Source organism: Chinchilla lanigera, unplaced genomic scaffold (genome assembly GCF_000276665.1).
Source record: "Chinchilla lanigera isolate Chin_1 unplaced genomic scaffold, ChiLan1.0 scaffold00021, whole genome shotgun sequence".
Classification (NCBI taxonomy): Eukaryota; Metazoa; Chordata; class Mammalia; order Rodentia; family Chinchillidae; genus Chinchilla; species Chinchilla lanigera.
This window is the reverse complement of record NW_004955422.1, coordinates 18,383,041-18,393,855: the sequence shown is the minus strand read 5'-3', so window position 1 is coordinate 18,393,855 and position 10,815 is coordinate 18,383,041.

The following is a 10,815-nucleotide window of genomic DNA, read 5'->3' as shown; positions in this document are numbered from 1 at the left end:
TATATATATGTGTGTGTGTGTATATTATATATATGTCTTCTGTGTTGTTTAGAGAATAACAACAGGAAAATGATAATCTGTACATGTTCAGTACGGATGTAGGTCTGACCACATAATACACAGCAGCAAGGTAATACTGGCTGGTAGAGTTCATGGATGCGGGAGCTGCAGACAGAGCATGGTTCCCACACTAATGCATGTGCATATACATATCTGCAAATACAGAAGTGAATGTTTGAAAGAACTCCACAGCCCACCAACCTGATAAGCATTTTACCTTCCCAGGGCAAAAGGAGGGGGGCATCCATCCACCTGACCCGTGTAGGAGAAAATTCTTTTGATCTGTGTAGGAGTGAATGACTTTATGGTTTTTGTTGTTGTTGTTGTTTTAGTTTTTCCTTTTCTTTCACTCTCTACTGCTGCTAGCTGTCCCCAACCTATAACATAGGGCTCCTTCCCATGACCTGCCCCCTCCAGGGGTGTTGGATACAGAGAAGAAAGAAATCACTGTTCAGTTTGGGGTTTCAAATTCTAAAGCCCCACATGGAACTGATAGCCATGAGAATGAGCTTTGCCCTGCAAGAGCTTCCGATTAATTGCAGCCTTCTTGGGGAGATGAAAGCCACAGCTATGGAGAGTCCCCAGAAAGGAGTTTGCACTGCTGCCCAGGTGTGGAAGGAGGTGTTGAGGGAGGGAAGCGCCTTTCCCTGCATGGAGACACCAGGTGGCCTGAAATGCACTTCCAGGCCCACCTCCCCAGGCCTGGGCCCCCTGGAATACCGGGTGCCTCCAAACCTCCAGGACAGACACTGAGCCAGATCTGAGCCAAAAGCAGACCAGTTGGAAGGTTGGGACAGGGCTTTCGACCTTAGGAAGCTGAGGTCCTCTCATCATCCTTGCGTCCCCCTGCCCCAAGGATATGGGAGAGCCTCAGATGTTTCCTGAGCTCCCCAAGGACAGGTGCTCAGGCTGAGAGAGGGTTTTTAAAGTGCAGTGTTGCCGGGCGTGGTGGCACACGCCTGTAATCCCAGCACTGGGGAGGCTAAGGCAGGAGAATCTTTGTGAGTTCGAGACCAGCCTGGGCTACAAAGTGAGCTCAAGGCCAGCCTGAGCTGCATATCAAGACCCTGTCTCAAAAAGACAATAAATAAATAAATAAATAAAAATAATAAAGTGCAGTGCATTCCCTACTGTTAGTCAAAGTCAAAGATATGAGGGAGGCTTTCTTAAAGATTAAAGTCTAAGAGTAAAAAGAAAATGGCCAACATTAGATGGGCAATATTAGGGATATTTCTGTCATTGAACAGAATTGTAGGCTAGTGAGCTGAGTTTAGTTAATAGAGACTTAGACAGTTACATTTATCACACCAATGTTTGTACAGACTATGCTTAAAATCTTAAACTAGAGCCATTTGTTTGATTTCTGGTGCAGTGGGAAAAGAGAGTGAGTCCTCCATATCTGTGAGCTCTGCATCTGCAGAATCAACCAACTGTGGATCCAAAATTCCATCTGCATCAAACATGTACAGACTTTTCTTGGTATTATTTCCTAAACAATTATTTACATAACATTTACATTGTGCCAGGTGTTATCAGTAATCTAGAGATGATTTAAGTACACAAGAGGATGCACATAGATTACATGCAAATATTGTAACATTTTGCATAAGGAATTTTAGTACTCAAGAGTCTTGGTATCTGGGGAAGGTCCTGGAAGTCATCCCCCATGGATAATGAGGGATGGGTGTAGCTCCATAATTAGAACCCTACTCTGTAACTTAGGGAACTTTAGAACTGGTAGTGTACCTCAATGGAGAGTCCTCACTAGTATGCTTAAAGTCCTGGGTTCCATTCCCAGCCCTCAAAGAAACATTTTTTTTTTAGCTGGGTGTGGTGATGCATGCCTGTAACTGCATCACTTGGGAGCCTGAGACAGGAGAATTGCCAGGAGCTTTAGGTCAACCTGGGCTACATAGTCATTTCAAGACCAACCTGAACTTCTACAAGATCTTGTCTCAAAAAATAAAAATAAAAAAATCCAAAACTAATAATAATAAATGAATTTTTTAAAATATAAAAATAAAAGCCAGGCATGGTGGCAGATGTCTATAATCCCAGCACTTGGGAGGTTGAGGCAGTAGGATCACTGTAAGTTCAAGGCCAGCCTGGGCTACATAGTGAGTTCAAGCCCTGCCTGAACTACATAGCAAGATGCTTTCTCAAAAAAAAAAACAAAATTAAATATATATATTTTATTTATACATATATATATTTATTTATATATAAAATCAAAAAGACCTTGGGACATAGCTCAATGGTAGAGTCTCCTTGGGTTCCATCCCCAGTACTACCGCAAAAGAGAAAGAAAAAGAACATTTTTTTAAACTGGATATGGTGGCACACACCTTAATTCCAGCAGTCACAACTTCAAACCCAGCCTGGGCAACTTAGTGACTAAGGATATAGCTCAGTGCAAAGGCTCTGGATTTAATCTTCAGTAATGAAAAAAAATTAAATGAATGTCCCTATCATCATAAAAGGGACCAGGGGGACAAACAGGCACAAAGTTGGCCGTTGTGATAGGGATGGCAGGAGCACCAATGGAGTAAGAAAAGACACAGAGGAGGGACCTCTGGACCCAGTCTTTTGTATGGTATTAAGTGATATAAGTAATCCAGAGATTAAAGTCCATTGGAAAAAGTGCATTGGTTATAGCAAATACTGAGGCATTTTACATAAGAGACACGAACATCTATAGGTTTTGATATCCAATTTGTTGGGGTTGGGAGGATTATCCTGGAACCAACCCTCTGTATTTAGGGAGATATTAAGGTTAAATAAGGTCATAAGGATGGGGCCCTAATCAGATAAAATTGTGGCCTTAGGAGAAGAAGGGACACCAGAAATCCAAAAAGGGCATCTTGAGATAGAAAATATGGCTTGACCCTTCCCTTTTTCCTCTGAAAGGAGTGTGATCTGACTGGCAGTTGTTAGGCTCCTCCCTCCTGCCTCCCTACAGATGGCTTGGGGCAACTAGGGCCAAGGTCTCTTTGTTTCTGCAGTGGTTGCCCTCTAGGCCTTGGTGACAGGAGTCAGTCTTGACTGACAGCTGTGACCCCCTTCCCCACTCCAGGAGCTGCTACAGCCTCTCTGAGGAGCTGCCAGATAACTATGCCTGTCAGACAAAGATCAGGAAGGGACTGGGGCCCATCACTGATATCCCCAAAGTCCCCAAACCTGAAAGGGCCAAGATAAGCATAGCTGGCCCTCCTGGAGATGCCTAGAAGGCAGCACTAATCATGATTGCAGCCCTGCCATTTTTGTGGAGATGTGGCAGCTGTCAATTAAGCAGCTGCTACTCCTGAAGTTTATGGGAACTGTGGCCTAAGCAGTTGTCCTGGATATCCCATGCCACTCTAGGAGATATTGGCCTTGGCCATACCAGGCTTGAAACATGGACCTATCCTGATGACTGCCCTGTCTTCTCTGTCACCTCCAGATGATTCTGCCCCCTTGTCATCACTGTGAAAGTCAAATACATCCACAAAAAGTACAAAACTGTGCACGCACAATCTACTCCTGTATTAAATAGAAGGCAATGCTTTCTCTCACTACTCTGGTCAGTCCAGAAGGGCTCCTTCTGGTGCACTACTCTCCTACACTGTGGCACAGATCCCAATAAAGCCTCCCTAGGTACTCCTATAAACCTACTCATGAGTCTTATCTCATACAGTATGGGTGAAGCAGAGTCCACTAAAAGGGCTGGTAACACTAGGGGCTATTAACCCTGAACAGTTCCAGAAACTGGCAGTATAAACCAGTGGTAAGCAAGAGATAGGCAGTGACTTGGGGCAGAAACCAACAAAGACCAGTGATAATGATCAGCAGAGACCTGCACAACAGAGCCCCAGGGAAGCAGCAGAAACTACTGAAGAGATAGCCTCCAGCGGGACTACAAGCCTTGGCTTCTGAGAAGCTAATAGGAGTGGCTAGAAACCGCCAAGAGCTGCAATATAAAAGCTGTAACACCAACAGCTATAACACCAAGGGCTGAGAGACACTAGCATTTAAACCCATAGCCACTAACATCAAAGGAGCTGCACTCTGACAGTTCATAATTTCTATCCAAATTGAGCAAAAGAACCCTCAGTTGAATGGTGACAATGTGAACACACAGCAAGGAGGTTGTCTACAAATCAGGAAGATAGTCCTCACCAGAAACCAACCAACCAACCCCAATGGCATCTTGATCTTAGACTTCCAACTTCCAGAGCTGAGAAAATCAAGTTCTGTGGTTTCACACACACACACACACACACACACACACACACACACACACACACACACACAGGGTATTTTGTTATAGTAATCTGAGCAGACTAACATAGTCAGATTGGGAAGATGAGCTCAAGGTGGGTCGAAGGGAGAAGTAGGACAAGCTACAGAATTTGCCGGGGCTGGTACAAAAGGAAAATGCTGGATGCCTTGTTTCGAAATTGTTGAGAGGGCTGGACGTGGTGGCACATGCCTGTAATTCCAGCACTCAGGAGGCTGAGGCAGAAGGATCACTGAGAGTTTGAAGCCAGCCTGGGCTACAAAGTGAGTTTGAGGCCAGGCCTTGGGCTATAAAACGAATTCAAGGCCAACCTGAATTACATAGTGAAACCCTGTCTCAAAAAGACAAAAAGAAAAAAAAAAACAGAAATTGTTGAGAATTTTGAGATAACAATAGCCAAGCATTAAACCATGTGTGCACACAGGTTGTATCCCCCTGCACACAGCTGGCCCTGAAGAGAGGGTCAGAATGGAGACCTTGAACTAGATACAGGGATCACATTTGTGTGCACTGCACACTGGGGTCCTGGGGTGTGCTGTGCATACAGTGGGCACACAAACAGTTCATACAGCAAGCAGAACTGGGGTGTAAATGGGGTGGCAAACCACATATAACAAGCACTGGTGGAGAAAGATTAGCTCCACAGAAACAGCAAGAGTGAGGCATGAGCTAGTGTCAGAGGAATCTTTTGGGAAATATTCTCACCTGGCAACATCCCTTACTCCTCCCCTCAGTCTTAAGGGCAGGCTTGGCAGTCATGTTTATACCACATGACTTACTCTCCTGGCTACTGAGTCGCTGCTCAGGGCCATCACCTGACACAAAGCAGCCAATCAGAGTGCTCTCCTGAAACCAGCACAGGTTGAAATTCTAAGCTAGAAGATGTTAACTGGGGGAGCTGTGGCTGGGCATCCTCCTCAAAAAGAAGCAGCTAAACAGCACTTGTGTTTATGACAGCTTCTCTGTCCTTGATCTGTCATATATGGACATCTAGCTGCGCTGCTGCCTTAAAGAGCTGAATTTTTTTTTTTTTTTTTAATAAATCCCCTTCTGTGGCTTCAGCTAGCTTAAATCGGTTTCAGGGACTAGTTAGGAGTTGGGAAAACTTCACTGAAGGAGAAACAAGCTGGGCTCTGACAGAAGAGCAAGAAATAAGAGTCCACACCACATAGTGGGAGAGAGGAATCCCTGATGGGATAGAGGGAGCCAGGCTAAGCCTAGGCCCAGGGTGGTGGAGAGGCAGGAAGGCCTGGTGGGTAGGAAACAGATGGAACCCAGCACGATTTTAGAGCTTCTGGCCCAGAGGGACTAGGACAGGAGGTTGGGAGACACAGCACCTCATCTCCAAGAGAGACCGGAAATCTCACACCCTGGGTTAGACAGCTGGGCAAAGGGTCTTACTAGTGACAGCTCTGTGGCCTGTCTGTATCCTTGCCAGGGCCCTCCCTCACAGGTTCGCAGGACAACAGGGCCCCCACACTCTGGGTCACAGCTGTCTGGGGTGCTCTGCCGAGCACATCTTTCAAACTCCTTCAGCTTTTCTATTTTTACCTAAGAGTTCTCAGTTCTTGAGTGGGAGGAAGTAATGAGGGAGAGAGTGGGAAGGGAAGAGGGAAGAATGTCTTTCTTTATTCAGAGACTGGATTCGGTTTGAGGGTTTTTCCTCATCATTTCTGAGGGGGAGCACTTCCTCCCCAATCCTAAGGAAGTCCTTCTCCATCTGATTTTCCCCTTCTTTCAGTTCTCTCACTGATCTATTTACCCATCAGCTCATTGCTTATTGTCACTACTGGTTTGAACTCCACCTCTGCCACCTGCTGGTGTTCGTTCTTGGCCACATAACGTAACCTCTCTATGCCTCAGATTCTGAATGTGTAAATTGGGGGCTGACAAAGGAAACCTTGCCAAACAGGTGTTGGGAAGATTAATGAGTCAATACAAGTCCATGTACTGAAAACCATAATGGCATGTAAGGGCTTCATTCATGTGGGTTCTCGATTTTGAAATATTGACAAAGCCCCTGTTATATGCTGAATCTGAAACAAACACCATGAGATGAATAAGACACATGTGTCCTTCAAATACCCAACATCCAGCAGGGGCAGGCATAGAAATGACTAAGCCCAGGATGGACACTCTATGTGAATATGCTAGAGGGCGGGTCTAGGCTCTGTGGAAGAGGGGAGTGACTGGCTTCCTGGAGCAGTTGTGGAAGATTTCACAGGAGAGGGTTTTGAAGGATGAAGAGTTTACATCCCCTGGAAAGAAGGCCAGGTAGGGGCTGGGGATTTAGCTTAGTGGTGCAGAGCCTGTCTGACAAATGTGAGGTCCTGAGTTTGATTCCCGATATCCACCCCCGCCAAAAGAAGACCAGATATTCCAGGCAAAAGGAACTGCATTAAGCCAAAGCAGAGAGACAAGAGTTTTGTGTGTCCAGGGAAAAGTCAGTGGCGCTCTGGGCTAAAGCTTAAAGCATACGGCCCGAGGGATGGTGGTGGCTGGATGACAGGCTGGAGTGTCCCATGTGGAGAAAGGCAATGAAACTATTTGAGCAATGATTTTGGGGGATGACTGAATCTAGGAAAAATGTTTTGCTGACTCCCAGTTTAGAAAAAGATAAAACATAGTCCTAGAAGTCACGGTCCTGCTTCCCTCCACTGTGGAAAGTTTGTGGGCTCTCTGTCCCAAGCTCCTCACAGACAGAGGGTGATACAGTGACCTGTAGAGCTATCGACCTTGCCCAAGTCCAGGTTCCAGTTCTGATGTGCTGGGCCTGGAGGGTACAGCATCCAGATAGTCGGCATCCAGGCAGCTGAACGTAGGGCAGGCCACGCCCCACTCACCCTCAGGTTTCCCAACCTCTTCCTGGGCTCTCTGCCCAAACCTGAGCTCATGCCCCTGTGTCTCGCCAGGCCTGTTGGAGCTCTGCGCTAACTGGTTGCCTGGCCCCCTGCTGGTGACAACGGCCACCACCTCCAAATGCTTTCTGTAACTGTCCTGTCAGCCAAAGGACATCTTGAGAAGAAAGAGGTTAGGGATCCAGAGCCAGGTCTTGTGGGTTCCATGTGCGCAGGCCATGATTTCCACTCTCCTGGACTTGGACTCTTTGTCAGAGCACAAGAATTAGGAACTGCATCCACCTCCCAGAATTAAGGGGGATAATGAATATAAACAGATTCTGGAACACCTGCCAGATCTCAGATGCAGTGGTTTTCCCCACCAGCATTCCTTCATGTGTCTGGCATTTCTGTTTATTTTTGAGGTACCAGGAACCAAATCCAGGGGCCCTCTACCACTGAGCTACATCTCCAGCCCTTTTTAATTTTTATTTTGCAACAAGATGTCACTAAATTGCCCAGGCAGGATTTGAATTTGTGGTCTTCCTGCCTTGGTCTTCCTAGTAGCTGGGATTACAGGATGTGCCACCATGCCCACCCTGTGCCTTGTGTTTGGAGCTTTATAAAGCTCCTCCAGGAATAGTGGACAGAGCCAATGTGAATGTAGGAGGTTCCAAAGCCTCTTTCTCCCTCACTGTCCAGTAGAGTTCTGGTCCTCAGGAGGCAGAAGCCAGAGAAGTCATGGCTAGGGAAAAATATCATAAATAAAAAGATAATAGGGAGCCACGCATGGTAGCACTCAGAGGCTGAGGCAGTAGGATTGCAAATTCCAGCACACCCTTGGCAATTTAGTAACTTAGAAAGACCTTGTCTCAAAGTAAAAAATAAAAAGGGCTGGGGATGTAGTCCTGTTTGAATGCCCTGAGTTTAATCCCAGTACTGCAGAGGGGAAAAAAAAAGTGAGTCAATCCCGTGTGGGCTGCAGGGCAGGCAAGTGGTTAATGGTCCACAACCTGAGCTGGGGCCTGGAAAACAGCCAACTGCTTGCTAAAGCACTAGCTTTGAGGCCCACATTCCATTACCCCTGTGCCTGGAACTCGGCAGTCTATGATTTGGCGGAGCCCTCCTTTTTCTGGGTCTTTTTCATTGGGAAATTGGGCTGACTCCACCCATAGCATCCCCTCAGGGCTGATAAGAGCACCCTTTGAGACAGCCCAGAGCGACACCCCTCTTGAGTGCCCTTGCTCTTCAGGAGCTGGTCCCGATGGTCCCAGAGGCCAAGAACAGGAGGCCATGCGTGTGGGCCACTTCAGGATGGTGGATAGACACAAGCATCCACACCGGGGCAGCTGGTGGTGAAGATCCCCAGAATGTGCTGCTGCTGGCCCTCACTCCTGAAGCGCAGGGACTGGCAGGCAGGCTCAAGGGGGCAGAGACACGGGAGCTGTGGCCTTCTCTGACTGGCCCTGCAGCAACAACCTGGACTCTGAGGTGCCTGAGACTTTGCTACACCTAGGGAAGGTCCAGAGAGCCTCTGGCCAGAGGCAGGTGATTGGTGTCACCTCTCTGGGGCCACTGCACCTGGGTGCCTGACAGGTAGCATCACCTGACAGGGGGCTTATGCACTGCTAGGGGCTCCAGTCAGACTGTGGCCCCTAAAGGCAGAGGCCCTCTGGGAACAGCCTCTGTGCCCAGCTGGGGAGGCTGAAGGTGGACCCACCCAGCATGGGAGCTGTGCCCAGGCCCAGGCCCAGGTCCAGATGAGGCCCTGGCCTTGACCTCAATTTGTGTTAGTTCCAGCTGTCTCAAGACTTCCATCCACTGTCAGTTCCCCAGAGACCTTGCTAATGAGACTCTAGTAACACTGAACACCCTTTTTCTCATCACCCACTCTGGGGGCCAAGCTCCCCCAACTCCTCTCTTGGTCTCTGGTGCTTTATTTACTCATTCACTTCATTCAACAAACATTCCTTGAGTACCTACCGCATGCCACAGACTGTTGCAGATGCCAGGAACCATTCCAGGTATACAAGGAAGAGAGAAGATAGACAAAGTTTGTCCAAGTGTGAAAAGCAGTGATTCTAGCTGGATGTGGTGGCACATGCCTGTAATCTCAGCACTTGGGAAGCTGAGACAGGAGGACTGCTGTAAGTTTGAGGCCAGTCTGGGTTGCATGAGCAAGTTCAAGGACAGCCTGGGCTACACAGAGAGACCCTGTCTCAAAACAAAAAACCACAATAACAACAACAACAGCAGCGACAACAACAACAACAAAAAAAAAACAGCAGAGATTTGGGAGCCAAGCATCTATGTTCAAATCCTGGCTCTACTGCCTGCCAGCTGTGTGACCACAGCCTGGGATACAGTGTCTCTGAGCCTCCACTGTAAAGTGGGCTTAAGAAGAGTATCTCTCCACAGGGTCACGGTAAGGATTCAATGCTGTAACATGGTATTAGGAGCACCTGGTCCTAGCTTAGTAGTAAATGTACTGTATGATGGCAATTATCAGTCTACTAGAAGGTGCAGAAAATGAACTGCAAACAATGACCCAGAATAAGTGCAGATTATAGCTAGTGCTTTGAAGGAAATAGGCAGCATGCTATGGGAGATCTCAGCGAGGGTGGTGGGGCTTCTCCAGGTGGGGGAGTCAGAAAGGTCTCTCTGAAGAAGTGGCTTCTTCAGCGTGATGCTTAGAAGCCAGAAGAGTGGCTTCTTAGAGTCCCTCAGCTCAAGCAGAGGGACCAGTGAGCACGAGTCTCTGAGGTGGAAAAAGGCTTGGCAGGTGTCAGGAACACCAGAAGGCACAGGAGGTGGGAGCTGGGTGGGTGAGGCAGACGGGACGTGACAGCCCAGAGAGGCCAGCAGGGCCAGAGCACAGATCTCACAGAGCCTGTGGGCACAGAAAGAGCTTGGCTTCTATTTCCAGTGTAGCCTGAAGCCACACAAGGTGTTCTCGTAAGTTGTACAGAAGCCTATTCCACATGCAGGAAAGCGCACAAATCGCAATGTGCCATACCATGAATTTTCACAACGTGGACCTACCTGGGAAACCAAGCCACGATAGGAGCAGTGCCCCGGAATCCCCATCTTAGTCCACTTTCTATTGGAGGCTGAGTATCATAAAGAAAAGATGTTACAAGGCATGATGGCACATAGCTATAGTCCCAGCTCCTCGGGAAATGGACACAGGGGGATTACAAATTCAAGACCAGCCTGGGCAACTTAGCATGATCCTAAATCAAAATGAACTTTTTTGGAAAAGGGCTGGGGCTGTACCTCAGTAGAAGAGTACTTGTCTAATATGTATGAGGCCCTGGTTTCAATTTCTAGTACCTTATCTTTTTTTTTTTTTCCAAGACATATCTTTAGCTGACTGTTTTAGAAGTTGAAAGATCAAAATTGGGTGGCCTCATTGATTTGGCCTCTGGTGAGGGCACCCTTGTTTGTGTCACATGGCAAATGGCATCACAGTGGGAGACAGGGAGATCAAATGGTGAGAGAGGAAGCCAGAGAGACCAGGGAGGGCCAAGTCTTGTTCCTTTATGAGCTCTGTGCTTTTTAGTGGGGGAGGGATTACAAGCGTGTACCAACCACCATGTCTGGCTCCCAGCCCTTTTTTTTTTTTTTTTTTTTTTTTTTTTT